Below are 14,346 nucleotides of genomic sequence, written 5' to 3'. Positions count from 1 at the left end.
GCTAAATAAACACAGTTTACTTACGCAGAATTTCCTTGGCCTGTTGCGCTGGCTTTTCAAAGGTTCGTAATCTGTCTCGTATCCAGCTTAGCTGAGCTAATTGCTGATTTCACAAATTGCAACACAAACAACAAAGGGGAAGAGGGGATGCAATCATTACGAGAATCACTGGTCAGGTCGCCATTTTTATATGTTTCCTGGTGCAGGTGGATCTTATGACTCCACAATTATTACTTTACTCGAAAATGGCCTTGTAAGATACCCAGGACATATAAAACACAAACAAAAAAAAGAAGTACACGGAGCGGAGGGCTCTTCACTAGGGGAAGTGCGTGAAACACGTGGATATAAAAATAGTTATATTTGATAGCACACAAGGTCAAAAGGAAAATTAACTGAAAATACGGTAAATTACTGCCGTAGAAGTCCTCCCGAAGGGGGAGCTTGGGAATGCCAGGAACACGGACCAAGGATAATTCTGCTACAGGCGTCTTTCTGAAACGATATTTGGACCCACGTTACACATCTAATGCTGGAATTTGGGATTGAATTACTCGGGGTGCACTGAAGGCGCCAAGGACTCCCGAGGCGTTACTTGTGACTCAGAGGAAAGAAGCTGTGAACACGTGGGCCTGGCTTGAACCAAGGAATATCAGGGAACACAAAGTTATAGGCCCAGAGATTAATAAATGCAAAGGGCTAAGTAATCGTGACTAGCAACTCGTTTTGGGTACATTACCACATTTGTAGGGGCGCAGGGATGACGACGTCTTCTGCCGAGAAACACGTGTGGGAGCGTGGATAAATGGTAGCCTCCCTCTCCAAGGTATTTCTTCAAGTCGTAGATTGGGGCGGAAAAGGGCGCCCTTGGGATGATGAAAAGGCCGCCGTTTAATGTCAGCTCGCGTTTGGGAGACTTGCAATCCCCCTTGCAGTCTTCTAAGGCCACGTGGAATGGAACACGGGGCACACAGGGCGGCGATGGGATCCACGTGGCGGCGAGCGGAAGAGGAGGGCAGGGGCAACGGCCCGAGACTTGACTTGTTCTCGGCTTAAACTAGCGGCGCGTGTGGGGAGAGCTATCCTGGCCCTGACCTTTTATTGCTTCTGGACGGGGGTAGGGGCGATGTCCTGACCCAGGTCGCGGATATCAGCTACCGGATATCATAGAAAACGATCTTTCTTTCCCTGTACCAAAGAAAACAAAGTGCAAAGCCAGTTTACTGTCCCCAAACTATTATATTTTCTCTGATATTATATTATTTCCCCCGACCTTCAAAGGTTCAAACCAACCCAAAGCAGGGAAGGAGAAGAGTTTCATATATTATTATTAGTGTATATATTTTGCTACTCTTTACATATATATATATATATATATATATATATATATATATATATATATATATATATATATATATATATATATATATATATATATATATATATATATATATATATATATATATATATATATATATATATATATATATATATATATATATATATATATATATATATATATATATATATATATATATATATATATATATATATATATATATATATATATATATATATATATATATATATATATATATATATATATATATATATATATATATATATATATATATATATATATATATATATATATATATATATATATATATATATATATATTATATATATATATATATATATATATATATATATATATATATATATATATATTGTAAAGAGTAGCGCAAAAAATAAGCTAGGAAACTGTTTCTCCTTCCCTGCTTTGGGTTGGTTTGAACCTTTGAAGGTCGGGTAAAATATAGGGCTCAGAGAAAATATAATAGTTTGGGGACAGTAAACTGGCTTTGCACTGTTTTCTTTGGTACAGGGAAAGAAAATCGTTTTCTATGATATCCGGTCGGCGACCTGGGTCAGGACATCGCCCCTACCCCCTGTCCAGAAGCAATAAAAGGTCAGGGCCAGGACAGCTCTACCTCTCACACGCGCCAGCTAGTTTAGGGTTAAGCCGAGAACAAGTCAAGTCTCAGGCCGTTGCCCCTGCCCTCCTTCTTTCCGCTCGCCGCCACGTGATCCCATCGCCGCCCTGTGTGCCCCGTGTTCCATTCCACGTGGCCTTAGAAGACTGCAAGGGGGATTGCAAGTCTCCCAAACGCGAGCTGACATTAAACGGCGGCCTTTTCATCATCCCAAGGGCGCCCTTTTTCCGCCCCAATCTACGACTTGAAGAAATACCTTGAGAGGGAGGCTACCATTTGTCCACGCTCCCACACGTGTTTCTCGGCAGAAGACGTCGTCATCCCTGCGCCCCTACAAATGTGGTAATGTACCCAAAACGAGTTGCTAGTCACGATTACTTAGCCCTTTTGCATTTATTAATCTCTGGGCCTATAACTTTGTGTTCCCTGATATTCCTTGGTTCAAGCCAGGCCCACGTGTTCACAGCTTCTTTCCTCTGAGTCACAAGTAACGCCTCGGGGAGTCCTTGGCGCCTTCAGTGCACCCCCGAGTAATTCAATCCCCAAATTCCAGCATTAGATGTGTAACGGGTCCAAATATCGTTTCAGAAAGACGCCTGTAGCAGAATTATCCTTGGTCCGTGTTCCTGGCATTCCTAAGCTCCCCCTTCGGGAGGACTTCTACGGCAGTAATTTACCGTATTTTCAGTTAATTTTCCTTTTGACCTTGTGTGCTATCAAATATAACTATTTTTATATCCACGTGTTTCACGCACTTCCCTAGTGAAGAGCCCTCCGCTCCGTGTACTTTTTTTTTGTTTGTGTTTTATATGTCCTGGGTATCTTACAAGGCCATTTTCGAGTAAAGTAATAATTGTGGAGTCATAAGATCCACCTGCACCAGGAAACATATAAAAATGGCGACCTGACCAGTGATTCTCGTAATGATTGCATCCCCCCCTCTTCCCTTTGTTGTTTGTGTTGCAATTTGTGAAATCAGCAATTAGCTCAGCTAAGCTGGATACGAGACAGATTACGAACCTTTGAAAAGCCAGCGCAACAGGCCAAGGAAATTCTGCGTAAGTAAAACTGTGTTTATTTAGCGTAGGACGCTGTAGAAAACGTGACTAGTCCTAGGAATTTTTTTATAGTAGGGCGCATGTCCGAGGAAAACGAGAGAGAGAATCGCCGAAAACTTAGCTTTGGAAGCCTTTGCACGCGGCTTGCATGCCATTCAATTAGGTTATACAGGTGATAAATCATTAAAGGAATAGTGCGCATATTCCTCCTGTAGAAACGAGTGATGAAATGAAACCGAATCATTAGATATAGGCGCAAGACCTCGACGTCAACCACGTGTTCGAAAGTCAGATTAGCATTGCTGACGTTCTCTCTCTCTCTCTCGTTTTAGAAATAGGAGCGAAAGCGTATATTATACGCCCAGGACGAAAAGGGTCAACAACCGTGTTTACGTTCGTTCATTCATTTGGCGCAGACGGCCTTGACTTGGTCCATTCCGTGGCCCAGTTAGGAAAACATTTGTTTGTTTGATTTGCTTCGCTATACCAAATTGTTTTGCATTATTGGGGTCTGACATTATATGTTCTGTATTGTTCTGTTTTTTTGTGTTTTTGTTTTGTGCTTTTACTACGGCTGCGTGTGTTGCCTATCTGTTGTGAATGTGGGATGGCCACCCACCTAATTGCCCTTGAGAATTACACTTCTCCCATAAGTCAGTAAAACTAGCGCCCTCGCTGATCAGACGTCGTCTGTGCGGAAATTCTAGGCGCCTATATATTCTATTCTTGTCCCCAATAAATCCGTGTCGTCGGTCCGTTGGTGAGACCAATTCATTTTCCATTCAGTCCCCAAATGAGCCCGTTTCGTCGGTAATTCGGGAGACCTAAATATATATCCCAATCTAGTCCCCAAGTAAGCCCGTTTTGTCGGTAATCTTGGGAGACCAATCATTGTCGGTAAAACTTATCGTCTTGTCCCAATCATCGCTTCGTCGGTAAATAGGGAGACCAATCATTGCTTCATCGTCCCCAATCAGCCCGCTTCGTCGGTAAATCGGGAGACCAATCATTGCTAATTTATCGTCCCCAATCAGCCCGTTTCGTCGGTAAATCGGGAGACCAATCATTGCTAATTCATCGTCCCCAATCAGCCCGTTTCGTCGGTAAATAGGGAGACCAATCATCGCTAATTCATCGTCCCCAATCAGCCCGCTTCGTCGGTAAATGGGAGACCAATCATCGCTAATTCTAATCGTCCCCAATCAGCCCGCTCCGTCGGTAAATCGGGAGACCAATCATAATTCATCGTTAATCATCGTTCAATCAGACCAATCATTGCTAACTCATCGTCCCCAATCAGCCGGCTTCGTCGGTAAATCGGGAGACCAATCATTGCTAATTCATCGTCCCCAATCAGCCCGCTCCGTCGGTAAATCGGGAGACCAATCATCGCTAATTCATCGTCCCCAATCAGCCCGCTTCGTCGGTAAATCGGGAGACCAATCATTGCTAATTTATCGTCCCCAATCAGCCCCATTTTGTCGGTAAATCGGGAGACCAATCATCGCTAATTCATCGTCCCCAATCAGCCCGCTTCGTCGGTAAATCGGGAGACCAATCATTGCTAATTCATCGTCCCCAATCAGCCCGCTTCGTCGGTAAATCGGGAGACCAATCATTGCTAATTCATCGTCCCCAATCAGCCCGCTTGTCGGTAAATCGGGAGACCAATCATTGCTAATTCATCGTCCCCAATCAGCCCGCTTCGTCGGTAAACCGGGAGACCAATCATTGCTAATTCATCGTCCCCAATCAGCCCGCTCCGTCGGTAAATCGGGAGACCAATCATCGCTAAATTCATCGTCCCCAATCAGCCCATTTTGTCGGTAAATCCGGGAGACCAATCATTGCTAATTTATCGTCCCCAATCAGCCCATTTCGTCGGTAAATCAGGAGACCAATCATACGTCCTTTGAAAAAGTGTCCAAGATTCCCACAGCTCTGGGAAATTAATTTGTGTGTTACTAGCGTCCTCTCCCGCCTGCAAAATGTCGACACGGTCTCAGCAGAGCGAGGATTTCAAGTTCTTCATGTCCTCAGGGAAGGAACTCGGCCTTTCCGGGAGAGAACTAAGAGACTGGGTACAGGAGAGGATGGACGCCATACAGGCAGAAAGACAGGCTCAGGAGAGAGACGCAGGAAGAAGAAGAGGCAAGAAGAAGGCAGAGGCTGGCTCAAGACAGGCTCAGGAGAGACGAGAAGCAGAAAGACAGGCCCAGGAGAGAGGAGAAGACGGCAGGAAGAGAAGCAGAGAGGCTGGCTCAGGAGAGACGGGAAGAAGCAGAAAGACAGGAACGGGAGGCAGAAAGACTAGCCCAGGAGAAACGAGACGCAGCCGAAAGACTGGCCCAAGAGAAACGAGAAGAAGCCGAGAGGGAAGAAAGGGACAAGCAGCGTGCCCATGAACTCGCAATGCTGCAACAGAGTGGCCCTTCGCCTCCACCTGCCCCCCAGGGAATGAGTGCCTTCAGCCAGGCTATCGCCTGCATGCCAAAGTGGACGGAGGCTGGAAGGCCCGTCTGACGAGCCCGAGGTGTGGCTCGACAGCGCCGAGACAGTGTTAAAGGCCTGCCCCTGAGTGCCGCCGAACTCTCCCTGGTGTTGGGCAAGTTCCTTGGAGGAAGGCCCTGATTGCCTACAGGGCCCTCCCGCCGGAGGAGCAGGAAAATTGGGAGGTCGTACGCCAGACTATTGCCAAGGCGTGCAGAGATAACCCCTGAACGCTGGAGGAGGCGCTGGCGCGGGCTAGTGAAGGAGGCCAATCAAACCTGGGCAGACTGGGCCTACAAGTCCGAGCGTGCCCGTGCCAAATGGTTCGAGGCCGTGGGGTTACGACCCTCAACGATGCCATCGAACAAATACAAATAGAGAACTTCCTACTCTACACACCCGCCGGCCCTCGCCACGCACATCGCCGAGAAGGAGCCCCACCTTAGCTGATTGCTGCCGAATAGCGGATCTATGGGACACCCATCACCCCCAGGAGAGCTCCGCTGCAGCAGCAAAAATTACGCCACACGCCGGAATTTATTACGCAAACTGTATTGAAAGGCCAGGCAGGACAAGTTCTGCGCCTACCTATCGGGTGCCCCTCCGCCGAAGAATGGGCAATCACAGAAGCCCGTCGTGTGCACAGTGGTTCTGTAAAAGAAAGGGCATGCCAAGGAGCAATGCCGCAGGTAAACCACCCTCCGTCCCTCTCTCTCCCGGACAGCCCCTAATAAGTCGCCTGCGCCCTCTGCCCGGGCAGTGCGAAGAGATTTCAGCCAAACCTTTTGCACGGCGTGCAAGGTTTATGGCCACTCTTCCTCATGGGCAAAATGCCCTAGAAATAATAAGGCAGGAACTCCCGCCGTCGCCCTGGCAGTAACGAATCCCGAGTCCGGAGAACAGAGGGCCCTCCTGCCGAGGGTCCCATCTATGTGGCACCTCCTCGAGGTAAATACTCAGCACGCCAGGTCAAGGCATTTGACGACTCTGGCGCGCAAATTTCCCTCATAAGGAGGGACAAAGTTCCCTATGGAGCTATAATAGACCGACGCAAGCTCGTCACCATTGAGGGCATTAACAATTTTAAAATGATCCTCCCACGGTCCAACTGAGGGTCACCCGACCCCACAGAGCCAGGACATCCTGAGAGTCAGGGTCACCAGTATTTTCGAGCACGAAGGAGGAGGGACTTGGGAAACACATTCCAGGAGGCTATGACGTCCTCCTGGGCCAAGACTTTGCGTCCCATTTCAAGCCACCACCATTCCGGGGTCCCCATTCCCCAATAAATCATCCAAATCCGAGTCCAGTGCCCGGCACGGGCATCCGTGCCAGTGCCGAGGCCTCAGCCAGATCTCCCTTCAGGAGAATCTCGGCCTTCAGCTCCTCTGCCAGTGCCCCTTGCGCACCTGGCGCACTGAGCAGTGCCAGTCTCCGTCCGTCCAGACAGACGAGACCACCACCACATCGCCACCAGCGCCAGTGCCAATGTCAGTGCCTGAGCTGGTCACCCCTGCAAGCAAGTCGACCCCGCCCCCTCCGGCCGTCCCCATCTCTCTCGCCGCCCGCCGCAGATTCCTCCGCGAGTCATGATTCTGCCCCGCCTTCCTGGGCCGATGAACTCTGCGATCTGCGCCGGTTAATGTCCGAGATGGCGAACAAAATTCCTGGGTCAGTTGTCGCAGCAGCTGACCCAGATGGCACCCCCCCCTTGATGCCCTTTGGCCTCGGGCCCTCCGATTCCCGGCCAAGGACAACGGTCCAAGGAGGAGAGGTTCAAGGCCGGCGTCCTCCACACCCCGAGTTAGGAATTGGGGTGTGGGCGATCGCAGGTAGTCCACAAGGAGCCCTGAAAGCTCTTCTGGCCCCTGTGCAAACTTGGCATAGGGCCCCCTTCTTCATCTTTGAACGTCTTGGCACCTTTCATCCAGGAGAGGATGTCAAGGCCTTCCGCTATCTTCTTCCTTTCCTTTGGAATTTCTATCCCTCATCCTCATCCTCTATCGATCTTTCCTTCACACTTTCCCTTACTTACCACCGCAAGCGGCAGTTAATATATGGGATATCATCCCCTTTTGAAATGTATAAATAATTTTATTTTGAAGCAGTAAGAGAGACAGAGTGGGAAGTGGCACGCCCTTACGCCCGTCCTTTGGCACAAGGCAGGCGTGTCAACTCTTCCTGAAGGGGTCGCGCCCTTTGGGTTTCTTTCCCGCCCTTGGGCTGAGAGTTAGCTCTGACCGTCGTCTGTTGGCGACGGAAGTTAGATAAAGAAGTAAATCATAAATACCTCACTCTGTTATCCTTTATTTTTTACGTATATTATTTACTTTTGCATTTAATCTTTTTTTTTTTTTTACGAATCTTGAGTCACAAGACTCCTGCCCTTACGAATTTTAACGTTGCCTTTTTAATCACCAGCGGTGTGGCCCGCCCTTTAGTATGAAGTAATATCCTTCGTTGTTGTTCTGTGTAGTTTTTTTTTTTTATTTACATTTTTTTTTTTGAGTTATTCCTGTGGAGAATGTTATCCCTGTCCATTTTCCCCTTCATTTGTTTATCCTCCCATTCATAAGTCGAGTAGTCTATTTATAGCTTACACCCGAGTTGTAAGCTGCAGACGTAAAAATTTAGCGTCATTTAAGTTGGCGAAGTTAAAACCCGCGAATAATCTCTTTGCCTCACAGCTGTCAAGTTCTTGTCCCTTCAGATTAGCGTTCGTGGAAATATTAGTTATGCTCGTCGAGCTTGTGAACAATTGGAGGTCGATTGAAAAGAAGAATTGAATTCTATTATTACAATTTTGGTAAAGGGGATATTATTTAATACCTACAGTGTATTGTCACGAATGCCGCCTCTTCAAGGCACAACTAATAGCATGCCTGTAATTCCAGGATAGCATTAAGGAATCAGTGGGTTTACATTTGTTTCCTTTTAAATTCTGCCTTGTATGTTTTATTTTGTTGTTGTTATTTTGAAATTTTGAAGTGTTCTTTGTTTATTTTCTTTTGAGCGCCTTATTACCCCAGTAAAGTAAATCGAATAAAGAATGGGTAGAAACAGTACTTAGGAAGTATTTGAGCAATAATTAATTTGCAAACAAGTTTACCCTTTTATTGTATATTCTAAATTGCACTCTGCTCCTAAAGTAAACCTTCAGTTTGTTATTGATTAGTGTGGCATCAGAGTTTTACAAATAAAGTAAAGTAAAGGTTGTAGCAAAGTAAAAGATAGAATAAAGTCGAACGTTTTCTTCGCTCATTTTTGCTTTTGTCAATATTCGCACCCGTTTATAGGTGTGAATATTATCTTGCCAGGGGAGCTGTAAAGAGTAGCGCCAAAATCCGCTAGGAAACTCTTCTCCTTCCCTGCTTTGGGTTGGTTTGAACCTTTGAAGGTCGGGGAAATAAGGGCTCAGAGAAAATATAATAGTTTGGGGACAGTAAACTGGCTTTGCACTGTTTTCTTTGGTACAGGGAAAGAAAATCGTTTTCTATGATATCCGGGTCGGCGACCTGGGTCAGGACATCGCCCCTACCCCTGTCCAGAAGCAATAAAGGTCAGGGCCAGGACAGCTCTCGCCCTCACACGCGTTCGCTAGTTTAAGCCGAGAACAAGTCCAGTCTTGGGCCGTTGCCCCTGCCCTCCTCTTCCGCTCGCCGCCACGTGGATCCCATCGCCGCCCTGTGTGCCCCGTGTTCCATTCCACGTGGCCTTAGAAGACTGCAAGGGGGATTGCAAGTCTTCCAAACGCGAGCTGACATTAAACGGCGGCCTTTTCATCATCCCAAGGGCGCCCTTTTCCGCCCCAATCTACGACTTGAAGAAATACCTGGAGAGGGAGGCTACCATTTGTCCACGCTCCCACACGTGTTTCTCGGCAGAAGACGTCGTCATCCCTGCGCCCCTACAAATGTGGTAATGTACCCAAAACGAGTTGCTAGTCACGATTACTTAGCCCTTTTGCATTTATTAATCTCTGGGCCTATAACTTTGTGTTCCCTGATATTCCTTGGTTCAAGCCAGGCCCACGTGTTCACAGCTTCTTTCCTCTGAGTCACAAGTAACGCCTCGGGGAGTCCTTGGCGCCTTCAGTGCACCCCGAGTAATTCAATCCCCAAATTCCAGCATTAGATGTGTAACGTGGGTCCAAATATCGTTTCAGAAAGACGCCTGTAGCAGAATTATCCTTGGTCCGTGTTCCTGGCATTCCTAAGCTCCCCCTTCGGGAGGACTTCTACGGCAGTAATTTACCGTATTTTCAGTTAATTTTCCTTTTGACCTTGTGTGCTATCAAATATAACTATTTTTATATCCACGTGTTTCACGCACTTCCCCTAGTGAAGAGCCCTCCGCTCCGTGTACTTCTTTTTTTGTTTGTGTTTTATATGTCCTGGGTATCTTACAAGGCCATTTTCGAGTAAAGTAATAATTGTGGAGTCATAAGATCCACCTGCACCATTAGGACTAAGCAATCAATTCATTCAATTTAGTATGAGTCATTATAAGGCAAATACGTCTCCAAAACCTCTCTCACCACTGTCTTTTTGGGGGGAACCCACCTTAATCTCTTTCTTGTCCAAATGCTGTCGGAAATTCCTTAATTCCAGGTGCGGACCTGATCAGAGCCAATAGTTGCCCGAGCCAGGTCAGCTGGTGGGCTGAGCACGTGCGTTCTGCCATCTTGAAATTGCAGCCACACTGATGTGGGCAGAGTGATCACAACACCATCTAGGAAGAGAGCAAACGTCATTCCCGAAGCTATAAAGGGCCTTGGAGAGAGACGCTCGATCTTAGAATTGTTCAGGCAGCCACGGTGGACAGAAGTCCGCCCCTTGTTCCATTAAACTGCCTGTTTCCAACACGTGGCTGACAATATCCAAAGTAACTTTCACTTGCCCTCCCTCTCACTGGCCCTCATAAGAGGAGAACTTCAGCTCCTAAAAAAGGTAAAGTATCAGGATTTAAGTTTTTTCGTCAGACACGTTCCCTAGTCGCCTTTAACGAATTTCTTTTTCTTTTCATAGTGTGATGTACCTACAGTGACACGTGTATTGCATTTTATATTTTGCGCTGTTTAATTTGCAAAGCATTGACGAGAAGTGTAACGTGATCTATGATATCTGAGTCACTGGAATCAAATTTAGCCTAGGTATCTTCTTCGTAATTCCTCGATTGCTTCATTATGGTGCTAGTTTCGGTTGAGTAACCATAAATGCTTCGATTACAGATTAGGAGTTATTCACTGTGGATCTGCATATCATACTGTGTGCATAGTGGCCCCCACTACCACGCTTTCAACGCCCTTTGAAGCTGGCATGCCTTGTGCTTCCTCTCACAAATTCCCAGTCATTTGCTGTTCAACTTATTACACCAGAATTACGCTACCATTCTTCCGATGTGTTTCTTTTTAAATATAATGAATTAGGTTAAAACCCAGATTGTATCTAATTACTCCCCTCTTGAAGTAGGCCTTCAGCCGTATTTTGTTGTTTGTAATTTTAGCTGTCCTCAAGGCCAGAGTCCAGATTTTTGTGGTAATTAAGGTAAGTTGCATATTATCCTAGTACACCCCATTAATCTAGCAAGACCGCAGCTTTAAAATTATAACACTGGTGACCAAATTGCCTTAGATCTTGCAATCTGGAACATTGCAGAATGAGTCCTTACCTCTTTTGCAACGTGCAGTTATCAGCCAAATAGGCTCGCTAAGAGCTGAATGCGAGACAAGAAACAAACCTTCTTAATTAGCGTAAATTCCCCTATAAGCGCACAAGTGATCGATTTCCGCAGTAAGTATCGTGTTATTATGTTTATGTTTTGTTAAGTACGAACAAAATCGTGGCTGAAATAGAGTTAGGAATTGTGAGAACATGTGCATGCATCCCAGTTATAGAGAAGAGAGAGTTATTAACCTTTACACACAAGCTATTGATGGCTAATGCATGATAGTGTGCATGACTTTCATGATAGGCTAATTAGGAAAAGTGAAATTAAGAAGAGTTTAACAGGAAATAGTGTGGGTATTTCCTTCCCCATGTGATTCAGACAATTTTTCATTTGAAAAAATCCTAGTTAGGCACATTACAGCCACGTGGGCTGACCCAGTCCAGTAATTTTTGTATCGCTGAAGATAGGATATTTTACTCTCTCTCTCTCTCTCTCTCTCTCTCTCTCTCTCTCTCTCTCTCTCTCTCTCGTAGAGGTTAGGAATTCGCTGGTCAAAGATATTATTCTTCCTTATCGAATAAGTGTCACAAATCCATAAATGTTTGTTCAGGCCATGCGAGCCAAAAATCTTGGTTAGTACTTGCATTTGTATAAATTACCCTATAGAAAAGAAACGCACATGGTAAAGTCCATTTCATTCAAATTCCAGTAAACAAAGCGTGAGAAAAAAGGAAAAATCCGTTTATTCATTTCCCCAGGCGAGAGAGAAATCTTCCGAAATTTTTCAGTCGTCTCATTAAAATTTGCGCAAAGCTTCATCGGCCAGATGTTCAACTAAGCCGAGGTAGTTTGTATTCGTTCGCTGCATTTGTTAGTTGTTTCTCTTCACGCGCACATGCTGAACTGTCCCCTGACCCATGGAATCGCTAAAGTAAACATGCCACTCCCGTGCTTAATCAGGTCTCTAGAACACAGTAAATATATATTTTTTTTTTATTCTTTTTCCCTTAAGCACGTGAGATATCCTTGGCAGTGTAACTCTGCCCATGCATGGTAAATTAAATGTTTTTTTTTTTGTACTCGTCATATTCTACCGAGTTTTAATATCGTGGTTTTGAAATAAGCACATTCTATTCTCATCGTATTTTATGCATATTTTTTTCCTCTCTTGGTGGAGAAGCCAGCTGCACTGTTCTTTCGCATTTAATTGCGTATATTCAGAAGCGACTGCTCCCTATTTGCCTAGAGAGTACAATTTTATAATATTCGCTGCCACCGCCAGCACAATTATTCATTCACGCATTTAAGTGTGAATTTTTCGAAGCTACCGCTTCCCATTTGCCCAGAGTAATTTTATAATATTTGTTGCGATGTCAACATAAGCATTCATTCAGGTACTGTGACTATTTATGTGAGCAAGTAAAGATTTAAAAGCATGTTAAGCGGTATCCAATTCTACGTAAGCCTGTTATTTTAATTTCGCCAGCTCTGACAATTCTCTGCAAATCATTATTTAAGGCTTGCATTAAAGCTTGTGCTAAAAATCCAAGTCCTTATGGGACTACTTATTCCAGTTCATAAGAACAACCTTGAGTCTTCTTAGACAATAAAATCCATGTCCATTTCGAGACTTCATATTCGTGTATTTCACACAAATCCAAGTCTTTATGGGACTGCTTATTCCACTTCATTAGAACAACCTTGAGTCTTCTTAGGCATACTGAATTAATTCATTAGAACAACCTTGAGTCTTACGAGACCCCCAAATCACTCATTTAGTACAAACCCTAAGTTCTCAGGAACCCAGTTAACCATGTTCGATACGCACAAACCATCGTTCCCAGGAAAGCCTTAATTTCACGCTATAGCCGGCCAAGTCCGTGCATGATATAAAATCCAAGTTATGTCTTTTGAGACATTAAAATTCGTTCATCACGAACAAACCAAGTCTTATTGAGACATTAAAATTCGTTAATCATGAACAAACTAAGTCTTTGAGACATACTGAAACCAGTTCATCATGAACAAACTAAGTCTTTGAGACATACTGAAACCAATTAATCATGAACAAGCTAAGTCTTATTCAGACATATTAAAACTCGTTCATCACGAACAAACTAAGTCTTTGAGACATACTGAAACCAGTTCATCACGGAAAAACTTGAGTCTTTTCAGATACCCTGAAATTTGAGTCTTTTCAGACACATTGATTATCTAAAGGGTTACGCCCACATAAGCATTATCTCAAGATGTCTGCGACATCCAGAGCCCAGCAAAATGAGGACTTCAAGTTCTATATGTCTGCTGGAAAGGCCATTGAACTGTCAGGACAAGCCCTGAGCTGAGAGATTTGGGTCCAAGAGAGAGTAGATGATGACAAGGCGGAAAGAGAGGCTGAAAGAATAGCCTGGGAGGAATGAGAAGAAGCAGAAAGGCAGGAGAAAGAGAAGGAAAGAATAACTGAAGCAGAAAGGCAGGAGCAAGAGAAGGAAAGAATAGCCTGGGAGAAACGATAAGAGGCAGAAAGGCAGGAGAAAGAGAAGGAAAGAATAGCCCAGGAGAAACGTGAAGAAGCAGAAAGGCAGGAGAAAGAGAAAGAACGGCAGGAGAAAGAGGCAGAATGGCAGGAGAGGGAGAAAGAAAGAGCTCATCTTCTTGCAATGGCAGCTCAAGGCGTGTGCAACACCCCAATGCCCTCTCCACATTCAACCCTTAGCAGTGTAGGCTCCCTCACAAGAAAATGGGACAAAGTTGAGCCTGAAGCCTGGCTTGACCATATTGAAAAGGTCCTGACAACCTATCAGCCTTCTACTGTATAAGTGTCTCTGATCCTGGGACGGCACCTTGAAGGGAAGGGTGCCATTGCCTTCAATGCTCTCCCTCCTGAGGATCAAGGAAATCTTGACCTTGTCTGCCAAGCCATCATAAAAGCTTTTGAAATAACTCCCGACCGTTGGAGGAAAAGGTGGAGAAATATGCCCAAGGAATCAGGACAGACCTGGTCTGAGTGGATCTTCAAAAAGACCCAGGCCCTAAAATGATGGCTAGAATCTCTCAAAGCCACTGGTGTGGGGGACATCCTCGAAATCTTCCAGCTCGAGGACTTTTTATTTTATACCCTGCCAGCTCTC

General features: G+C 45.2%; 1 long non-coding RNA gene across 1 annotated transcript; it reads right to left on the bottom strand.

Moving 5' to 3' along the window:
- Window positions 1-346: 346 nt before the first annotated feature.
- On the bottom strand, window positions 347-1,055 carry LOC136841386 (uncharacterized). The gene is made up of 2 exons (XR_010853931.1): window positions 740-1,055; window positions 347-495 (listed from the first exon to the last, which is right to left on the bottom strand). It is a non-coding gene; the product is annotated as an uncharacterized lncRNA (long non-coding RNA).
- Between the last annotated feature and the right edge of the window lie 13,291 nt (window positions 1,056-14,346).

This window comes from Macrobrachium rosenbergii, chromosome 1 (genome assembly GCF_040412425.1).
Source record: "Macrobrachium rosenbergii isolate ZJJX-2024 chromosome 1, ASM4041242v1, whole genome shotgun sequence".
In the NCBI taxonomy this organism is placed as follows: domain Eukaryota; kingdom Metazoa; phylum Arthropoda; class Malacostraca; order Decapoda; family Palaemonidae; genus Macrobrachium; species Macrobrachium rosenbergii.
Note: the sequence above shows the minus strand (reverse complement) of the source record. Positions and strands in the feature narration are given on the sequence as shown.